The sequence below is a fragment of the Asparagus officinalis genome, chromosome 2 (assembly GCF_001876935.1).
Source record: "Asparagus officinalis chromosome 2, Aspof.V1, whole genome shotgun sequence".
Taxonomy (NCBI): domain Eukaryota; kingdom Viridiplantae; phylum Streptophyta; class Magnoliopsida; order Asparagales; family Asparagaceae; genus Asparagus; species Asparagus officinalis.
In genome coordinates, this window is record NC_033795.1 from 40,264,621 (window position 1) to 40,275,205 (window position 10,585).

At 37.2% G+C, this 10,585-nt stretch overlaps 1 protein-coding gene across 1 annotated transcript in view; it reads left to right on the plus strand.

The window, feature by feature from the left end:
• LOC109830691 (protein DETOXIFICATION 21-like) overlaps window positions 1-10,364 on the plus strand; it is a 30,684-nt gene extending 20,320 nt beyond the window's left edge. Inside the window, exon 9 of the mRNA XM_020398045.1 lies at window positions 10,073-10,364. The gene's annotated coding sequence lies outside the window, so the exon portion shown is untranslated. The remainder of the gene's footprint in view (window positions 1-10,072) is intronic.

The window sequence follows — 10,585 nt, forward strand, 5'->3', positions numbered from 1 at the left end:
CAAAGAAATGAGCATATTTGGATAGTCTATCAACAACAACAAGGATGGCAGATTTATTTCCACTCTTAGGCAAATGTGTGATGAAGTCCATAGATATTTCCTCCCATATAATTTCTGGTACAGGGAGAGGTTGTAAGAGCCATGGGGATGCTACATTCTCTCCTTTAGATCTCTGGCAAATATCACAAGCCTGTACATAAGCCTGTACATCTTTTTTCATTCCCTTCCAGTAGAAGACTCTCCTTCTTTGTATCTCATCAGGGGTCATTTTTTTAAATTGAGGAGATGGTCGAGAGCTGTCTTTAGTTGAGGGGTTAAAGGGGGAGTTCATTGAAGAACCTCCTGAATTGTAATTACTCCAATTGCCTTTGGGCCTTCTGTCATTCCTTTGTTTATCCTCAAACAATTTAGCTAAGGATACTGCTCCTCTTAGAGAATTAGGCCTGGCAGCTGCCACTTCATACCTCAATTCATCCTTGAGTCCACCAATAAATCTTTCTAGGATGTGTTGTCGAGAAGGTTGTTCATCCAATAAACCCAGAGTTTATTCAAACCTTCCTAAGTACTCTCTAATGGTTGAAGTTTGTTTCATGGTAGAGAAGGCATCATATGGTCTTGAGAGCTCACTAGGTCCAAATCTGGTCATTAATTCTTCTTTAAAAACAGGCCAGTAATAATAATCATCAAGATTCCTAGTGAGCCATCTATACCATTGTAAGGCTTCATCCCTTAAGTAGAATGAACAAACCTTGACCCATTCATCATCTTTAATATCATAATATTCAAAGATCTGTTCAGTTTGCTCTATCCAAGCTATAACATTTTCAGATCCAGAGAAAGAGGGAAAATCCAAACGTAGAGACTTTGGTTGAACAAGTTTTTGATTGCTAAAGAAGGAATTTCTTTGAGTTGAAGAATTACCAAAGCTGTTAGGTGGGAATTCCCCAGTGAATTCAGCAATCCTTCGATGTGGAGGGACATATCCAGCACCGTGACCACTCCTGCTAGATTCGCCAGCTCCTGTTATTGATTTCTCCCTATTCCCTCTTGATTCAGTACGCAGAACTCCTTGATTAGGGTTCTTGAGGTTCTTGATCTCCTGCATCATAAATTCCATCTTGGAAGAGATATCACTCAACTGTGTTGAGAGCTTTTGATTGAGTGATTCCTGTTGTTGACTAAAGGAACTGTTTCGAAGGACATCATCCTCTAATCGAGCCATTCTCTCATCGGAAGCAACTTCTTCAGCCTCAGTTTCCTCCTAATCATTCAAGAATTCATTAGCGCCAGCTTCAGTTTCTTGTTGCTCTGATACCAATTGAGAGGATCTACTTCCTCTGTTGAACCTGGAACTGCTATTTCTAGCCATGGCTAGTTCAAAATTACACTAATGGCAGGGAATTTGTGAAGAAGATTGTGAGGGTTGAGAAAATAAGAACAGAGAGATTTAAGATGAAATTGAGAAGAAGAAAACAATTTTTATTCCTTCATAATGTTTTCAGTATTACAACTTCTCATTTATACCCTCTCCGATACAATACTCTTCACTGATTCATTACTGGTTACATGTGCACGTGCACAAACAGTAAAAACAGATCACAAACATAAATTAACTACTAACAAACAGACTTAACTAACTAACAACTTGTAACTGTCCAACTGAATTCTGCAATCCCTTGTCATAAGCACATGCCATGGTGTGTCTTTGCACATTACCCCTTCCTCTACATATATTCAGCTTCAGCTCCTCATGTCATGCCAGTGTTGTCATGCTTGTGCGCAGTCTTCAGCTCTTCGTTTGACTGCAGTTCCTGACAACTTTTTATTTTTTATTTTTTTAATTATTTCTTTTTATTTCGTTTGAGTAACTGGGGCGAAGTGCTCGGGGAATTCATAACTAAAGAAAATAGATGCATGAGGAACAGGATGGAGGTGAAGTATAGTAGAAGAAGGTAAGAGGAAGGTTTCGAAGAAGAGAGAGAAGAAAAAGTTAATAGAATTATCAATTAGGATTTCATGCTGCTCTGATTTGGTCGCCATACTCCTATGTAGAATGATGTTGTACAAGAATGAAGATGATCGTACAATTAGATGACAAAGTTGTAGAATTAGGAAGCAAAATATGGAGAAAATGGTCTAGCTCTCTCATTGAATTAGGATCGAATATATACAAGTATTAAGCATAATAGAAGGCTAATTATGCTGCTACAATCAGGGAACTAAATATACTGCTACAATTAAGGAATCAAACTAGGAAACAAATAACACCTAATAGTCAAGTGAATCGAGGCTAATAATATCCTAATATTACGCATAATTCAACACTCCCCCTCAAGCTAAGCCGTATACATTAATAAGGTTTAGCTTGAAACACAAGGTACTGAATAAAGAATGAAGTAGAGGCTTAGTTAAGATGTCAGCAACTTGTGATCTTGAAGGCACATAATGCAGTTTGACCTCTTGACTTTCGATCTTCTCACTGATGAAATGTCTGTCTAATTCAATGTGTTTCGTGCGATCATGATGAACTGGATTCTTTGCAATACTGAGAGCAGCTTCATTATCACAGTGGAGATGAATTAACTTTTCACAAGGTACATGTAGGCTGCTGAGAAGACGTTTAAGCCAAATTCCTTCACAAATCCCATGGGCTAGAGCTCTATATTCTGCCTCTGCGTTTTTTTTAGCCACAACTGATTGCTTCTTACTCCTCCATGTAACTAAATTACCCCAGACATAAGAACAATATCCAGAAGTTGATTTCCTGTCTGTTTGTGATCCTGCCCAGTCAGCATCTGTGTAGACATTTAGACTTCGACTTGAGTTCTTCTGAAAGTATAGACCTTTTCCAGGTGACCCTTTGAGATATCTTAGAATTCTGTAAACTGCCTCCATGTGAGATTCTCTGGGATTGCTCATGAATCGACTGACCAAACTGACAGCAAATCCAATGTCAGGTCTGGTGTTGGCTAAGTAGATCAGTTTGCCAACTAGTCGTTGATATCTTCCTCTGTCTACAGTTACTTCTGCCTCATCAATATCGAGTTTCAGATTAGGCTCCATAGGTGTTTCTGAGGGCTTACATCCAAGCATTCCTGTTTCTTTGAGTAGATCAAGTGTATACTTTCGTTGAGAAACTGAGATGCCTTTGTGTGATCGAGATACCTCCATACCTAGGAAGTATTTTAACTCCCCAAGATCTTTAACTTCAAATTCAGTGGCTAGAGTCTTCTTTAAACACTTTATCTCTTCTTCATTGTCTCCTGTGATTACAATGTCATCAACATAAACACTTAAGATTGTGATTTTTCCATAGCTAGCTTGTTTGGAGAAGAGTGTATGATCAGCAGGACTTTGAGAATAACCAAACTTCTTGAGAACTTGAGAGAATCGGCTGAACCAGGCTCGGGGACTTTGCTTTAAGCCATACAAAGACTTCCTCAGTTTGCACACTTTTCCTTGTGAGTGTTTATCTTCAAATCCAGGTGGAATATCCATGTAGACTTCTTCTGAGAGATCGCCATTTAGAAATGCATTCTTTACATCTAACTGATGAAGAGGCCAGTCTAAATTTGCAGCTAGAGAAAGAAGCACTCTGATGGTATTTTGTTTAGCCACTGGAGCAAAAGTCTCCTGATAGTCAATGCCATAAGTCTGAGTGTACCCTCTTGCAACAAGTCGTGCCTTAAGTCTCTCTACTGAGCCATCTGAATTATGCTTCACAGTAAATAACCATCTGCATCCAACTGTACGTTTCCCCGGGGGTAGAGAAGTGATTTCCCACGTGTTGTTCTTTTCTAAAGCTCTGATTTCTTCATAAGTAGCTTTCTTCCACTCAGGTATGGCTAAGGCTTCATGAACTGTATTTGGTATGCTTACTTGATCTACTTGAGCAACATAAGCCCGATACTTAGTTGATAAATTCCCATAGTAGACATAATCTTCAATCTGATATGGTTGAATGTTACGAGCAGTTTTCCTCAATGCTATTGGCAGATCTAACTCATCAGTGGCAATATTCTCAGAGCCAGAATTTGAAGCATTATCATTGGTAGGCATATCTGGATCATGATTGTTACTTGGCAGTGGAGTTGAGGTCGATGATTGACAATCCTGAAGTTCAGTCATTAGTGGACTCTGAGGCAAGGAATTGGCATCTGTTTGAACATTTTCTGTTTGAACATTTTCTGGAACATGTGACACAATACTGTTTTGCTGATTTTGTGGATTATGACAAGTATTTTCCCAATTCTGAGATTCAATGCATATATTCTCCCCCTGAATTGATGAATTGGAGTAAAAAGGTTTGTGTTCAAGGAAAGTTACATCCATTGTGTGGAAGAATTTCCTCTGAGATGGTGAATAACACTTATATCCTTTTTGAGAAGGAGAATATCCTAAGAATATGCATTTTAAGGATCTAGGATCCAACTTACTTTGTTCATATAGATGTACAAAAGCAGTGCATCCAAAGAGTTTTGGAGGAATTTGAGTGAGTAATCTTGTTTTTGGAAAGGATTTCAATAACATTTGACATGGTGTTGAGAATTTGAGTACCCTTGATGGCATTCTATTAATGAGATATGCTGCAGTGAGTACAGCTTCTCCCCAGTAGTGTTTAGGAACATGTGATGTGAACATGATTGATCGGGCTACTTCCAAGAGATGGCGATTTTTTCTTTCAGCAATTCCATTTTGCTGAGGGGTTTTGATACATGAACTGGTATGAATAATGCCCTGAGATTTGAAATAATCACCAAGAATAGTATTGAAATATTCACTTCCATTATCAGAGTGAACAATTTGGATATTTGTTTTGAATTGTGTTTGAATCATAACATGGAATTGTTTGAATAGATTGCTAGTTTCAGATTTCTTTTTCATCAAAAAAACCCAACTTAGCCGTGTGTGATCATCTATGAAGAGTAAGTACCATCTTGTATTAGTTACATTAGGTACTCTAGAGGGACCCCAAATATCACTATGAATCATTGAAAAGGGATGAGAGGCTTTGTATGAACTAGGCACATAGGAATTTCTTGTGTGTTTTGATAGTTGACAAACGTCACAATTCATTAACTTGGCACTTTTATTCAAGAACAAGGATGGAAACAATTTTGAAAGATACACAAAATTAGGATGACCTAGTTGATAATGAAGCATCATGATTTCTTTGTCATTATTCATAGAATTTGAACTAAACTTAGATGCCAAGTAAGATGTGGAACATGATGGTGTTTTGAGGAGATATAGTCCTGACTTCACTTCAGCACTGCCAATCATCTTCCCCGAATCCCTGACCTGAAAAACACAAGAATCATCTGTGAATTGGGTGAGGCATTTCAAATCTTTATTCAATTTATGAACTGATAATAGATTGCAGTTCAATTTCGGAACAAAGAATACTGAGTTCAACTGCAAAGTGGGTGAGATTTGAACAGTTCCAATGCCTACAACAGACGATATTGATCCATCTGCTATACTGACCGTTATTTCTTTCTCACATGGAGAATAGGATGAGAAGAGGTTTTTGTTACCAGTCATATGATCAGTGGCTCCAGAATCCACTATCCATGAGGAAGAATGGTTTGATCTGGAGTGAAAGACTAGTGATATGTTACCTCTTTTAATAACTTGAGCACTGCTAGATGGACCAGGATTCTGACCAACTTGCTGAGACTGGCTGATGAGAGTTTGAAGAAGCTCTAGTTGATCCTTGCTGAATAAGGCTGAAGTAACTAAGTTGCCTCGAGGTTCATGATCAGACGAGTTTGAAGTGTTTCTTGGCTTCCAGTCTTGAGGCTTTCCATGGAGTTTCCAACAATTGTCTTGAGTATGCCCTGGTCGATGGCAGTGATCACAGTAAGGCCGTGGTTTGTTGTTATTCCTCCTGTTGGTGAAGACTTTGGCAGCTTGAATTTTGTTTTCACTTGTGGCAGCTAGAGCAGAGACTTCTGAGACATGTGTTGGTGTAGAGTCTCCCATCATAACCTTTCTTCTACTCTCTTCATGGCGTATGGCTGAGAACGCTTCTCTCAGAGAAGGCAGAGGCTTGGTGCTGATTACTCTTCCACGAGCTTCATCAAGTTCTTTGTTAAGACCTGATAAAAACTTGAACACCCACTTGGTTTCTACAATTGATCTGTAGATCTTGGCATCTTCTGGACAGTTCCACTTCTGAGTATCGATGAGATCTATTTTCTGCCAATGTCTGGTGAGAGAGCTAAAGAATTGAGTGACTGAGAGTTCACCTTGTTTCAGTTCATGAAGAATACTCTCTGTTTCGAAGACTTCAGATGTATTCTCTGAGCTTGAGAATGTAATTTTTGCAGCTTCCCAGATCTCTGCAGCAGTGGCATAGAGTAGGAAATTCTCTCCAATCTCGGGAGTCATGGAATTGACAAGCCAAGACATGACCATGTTGTTGTTTGCCTTCCATGATTTGTATGCAGGATCATCTTCTTTTGGTGCAGCGGCAGTGCCTGTGATGAAATCGTCCTTGCTCTTTCCACAGATGAACATGAGGACAGATTGGGACCATTGTAGATAGTTTTGGCCATTCAGTTTGTGGCTTGTTACTTGCTGAGAGAAAAGATCAGAGTTTGGGATGGAAGTAACAGAGGTTTCGGTGGAAGTGGAAGAAGAGGTGAGGCCATGAATTTGATTTCCATATTTTGTCATAGCTCTGATACCATGTAGAATTAGGAAGCAAAATATGTAGAAAATGGTCTAGCTCTCTCATTGAATTAGGATCGAATATATACAAGTATTAAGCATAATAGAAGGCTAATTATGCTGCTACAATCAGGGAACTAAATATACTGCTACAATTAAGGAATCAAACTAGGAAACAAATAACACCTAATAGTCAAGTGAATCGAGGCTAATAATATCCTAATATTACGCATAATTCAACAAAAGTATGTCCGTATTTCCGATTTTATTTTTTAACTATTTTCAAATGCAAGCTGTTGCTCATAGCCTCTCATGCTTTTTATGTATTTTTGAGTGCTTTGTGCATGTGAAATCTCCCATCAGTAAAATTGTATATATGAGAATTGTAATTGTTTCATTTAGAAATAAAGATATCTTATTTAAAAAATTATAGTGAGAGCCCTATCAGAATGTTCACACTATTGATAGAACGATTATAGTTCTCAAATTAACCCTCTAGCCACCCATGAATGGTATACATTCCTCCCATTCTATAGAGGTTAGAATCTTTAATCCAAAAATTACATCTAAAACATGCTCAAATTTCCTTGAAAAATACTTACCACGTACTTCTTTAAATTCCCTTTACACAATTCAATAATCTGATTTGATGAGTAGCCAATAGGAATCGGGCTTGAAATTTTTGGTTTGTCATAATAATTGGATCTAAAATTGGATTCGACTTGGATAAGGGCCACTTTGCATCTTGCTGAATCTGAATCAAAAAGTTTGAAACTCAAGCTTTATAATTATATATGTATGCCCTGTGTATGGTTAATTGATTTAGGTATGAATAATTCTTTCATGTGTGTTAATTGGGAGTGCTTATACCCTGTCCAACTTCCTAATCTTTCATCTCTTGAGGATACCTTCTCTGAATCAGAAATTAAACATGCTGTCTTTAGCATGAATCCAAACAAGGCACCAGGACCGGATGGATTTTCTTTACTTTTTTACCAATCCTTCTACGTCTGATAAGCTCACAACCAAATCAGATAAATGCTTCTTTGTGGGATACCCAAAAGAAACAAAAGGGTACTACTTTTTCAATAGGGCAGAAAACAAAGTGTTTGTCGCTCGAAATGGTGTCTTTATGGAGAAGTGTTTCTTTCCAAAAGAGCTAGTGGGAGTAGAGTGCAACTCGAAGAAGCTCGAGAGCCAGTAGAAAATACCTTTGGTCAGAATCCTTCATCACTACAGAGAGTTAATAAAGTTTTTATTACTCTCATTCCAAAAACAATAACAAGCTCCAGTGTCAGAGATTACAGACCTATCAGTTTGATTAATTGCATTTTCAAAATCTTCACGAAAATTTTAGTCAATAGATTAGCACCTCTCATGAAGGATCTGGTTGCTCCCACTCAGTCTGCTTTCCAAGAAGGAAAATCAACTCTTGATTCTATTTTAATAGCTAATGAAATGATTCATTTCTATTCTAAAAAGAAAAAAGAGGTGGCTTTGTTTAAGATTGATTTTGCTAAAGCCTTTGATTCTATAAGTTGGAATTTCCTTATTAATCTGCTAAAGGCTAGAGGGTTTGGTGATAAATGGTGCTCCTGGATCTATTCCATTATCTCTTCATCCAATTGCGCGGTTCTTGTTAATGGATCTCCTTCCAAATCTTTTAAGTGTCATAGAGGTCTTAAACAAGGAGATCCCTTATCTCCTTTATTATTTAACATTACAGCTGATGTTTTGAGTAAAATGATTATGTGCAATGTGGATGAGGGTGTTCTATCTAGCATGCATATTAAGGAACCTCTCAACCATATTAGAAGCTTACAATTTGCAGATGAGGGTGTTCTATCTAGCATGCATATTAAGGAACCTCTCAACCATATTAGAAGCTTACAATTTGCAGATAATACTCTAATCTTCGTGAAGAGTACATACAAAGACATTTCTGTTCTAAAGGCTATTTTATACATTTTTGAAGATATTTCTGGTCTGGCCATCAACTACTATAAGTCATCCCTTATATATTTTGGAAATTTGGAAAATAGAGGTTCTTATCTAACGTCAGCCCTCAATTGCAATCTTGCTAAACTTCCTATCAAATATTTGGGTTTACCTCTTAAGGGAGGAAAACTAGCTAAATCTGACTGGCAACCCTTACTGGATAATTTGAATAGAAAACTGGCTACATGGAAGAGGAATTGTTTATCTTTTGGTGGTAGACTCATTCTGTTAAACTCTGTTCTTTCCACAATTCCCTTGTATTATATGTCCTTTCATAAGTTACCAGGTTGGTTGATCAAAGAAGTGGATAGAATCAGGAAAAGTTTTCTATGGACATGTAACAATCAATCTAAACCCTTCAAATGTTTAGTCAATTGGAAAAAGGTATGTCTGAGTAAATCAGAAGGCGGTTTTGGAGTGAAAGATCTAAAACTCTTTAATATCTCTCTTTTATCTAAGTGGTTATGGAAATGTTTTGACAGAGATTCTTTCATATGTGCTTTTCTTTATCAATTATATGTCAGAAAGGTCTCTTCTCTGCAATTATCTAATTGTAATGGCCAGAACTCTAAGGTTTGGAATGATATCATTTTCAACAAAGAAGCCTTCATACATCATATATCATGGTACCTAGGATTTGGTACAAATATCAGATTTTGGGAGGACAAATGGATTGGCAATAATACCCTATCAAGCCTATATCCATCTATATACAGTCTTACCTTATCCACTAATGTATCTATTCGTAGTCAAGGGCACTTCCACAACAATATATGGCACTGGCATCCTCTTTTAAAGAGAAGCATTTCTCAAGCTTCAAACACAGCCAAATTTGATCTTATAAATCTTCTTGATTTATACAGAGTGAAAAATGAAGTCAATGTTCCTAAATGGTCTCTTACATCCAGTGGCTCCTTTACAGTTAAATCATTCTATGATTTTTTAAATTCCAGAGGTGTTATGTTTGAATTCTATAAAGTAGTATGGAATCCTATCTTACCCAACAAAGTCCAACTCTTCACATGGCTTCTATCTATGAATCGGCTACACACAAAGGATAATCTCATTAAGAAAGGTTGGCAAGGTGAAACTTCTTGTATTTTATGTGGTATGCAACCGGAAACTTGCAATCATATCTTCTTTTCATGTAACACAGCTAAAAAAGTATGGAATCACTTCAGTGATTATTATCTACCATTCGTCTGGCCTACATCTCTTGATGGACTATTGTCATCAGTAGACTCTCTTCATAACAAGGAGAGTTTTATATGGCGAACTATCTTGTCGGCAGTTTGTTGGTTCATATGGAGTACAAGAAATAAGTTTATTTTTGAACATGTATCTTTCTCTGCTCATTCTATCATTAACTCAACTATTGATGCTTTATATGAATGGGCAGGTTCTGGTAGAAAGAAGGATGCTCTCAAGTTAGCAAGAGCTCTAAAAGGAAAACCGATCAGAAGGAGCAGTGGTTAACAACATAAGTTAGTTTTGGGAGCAATGTGTTCATAAATCTTTTGTATCCTGTTTTTTGGTTTTTAGAATTGGTTTATAGAAAATTTAATTTCCTAATACTATATGTATAGCCGGCTTTGGTTCTCCTTTATATCTATGTCAACGGTGAATGACGTCAAGGACCGCTCTTCACCTTCATGGATGTCTAGGAGAAGAAGGTTATACATCTCTAGTTCGGGAAATTATTTTTTCTATCTACTAATTTCTTTTAATGGATACAGTTCGTATCCTTTTTTGTAAAGATACTTGTTTTTATTAATGAACAGGGTATACCCCTTGTTTTTCTCGTCAAAAAAAAAAAAATCTTTCATGTGTGTTTGGTGATACGTGGACCGATAAGGATACATTTGGGGAACCGAGACAAGAGCAAAGATATATATTATGGAAAGAGTAGACC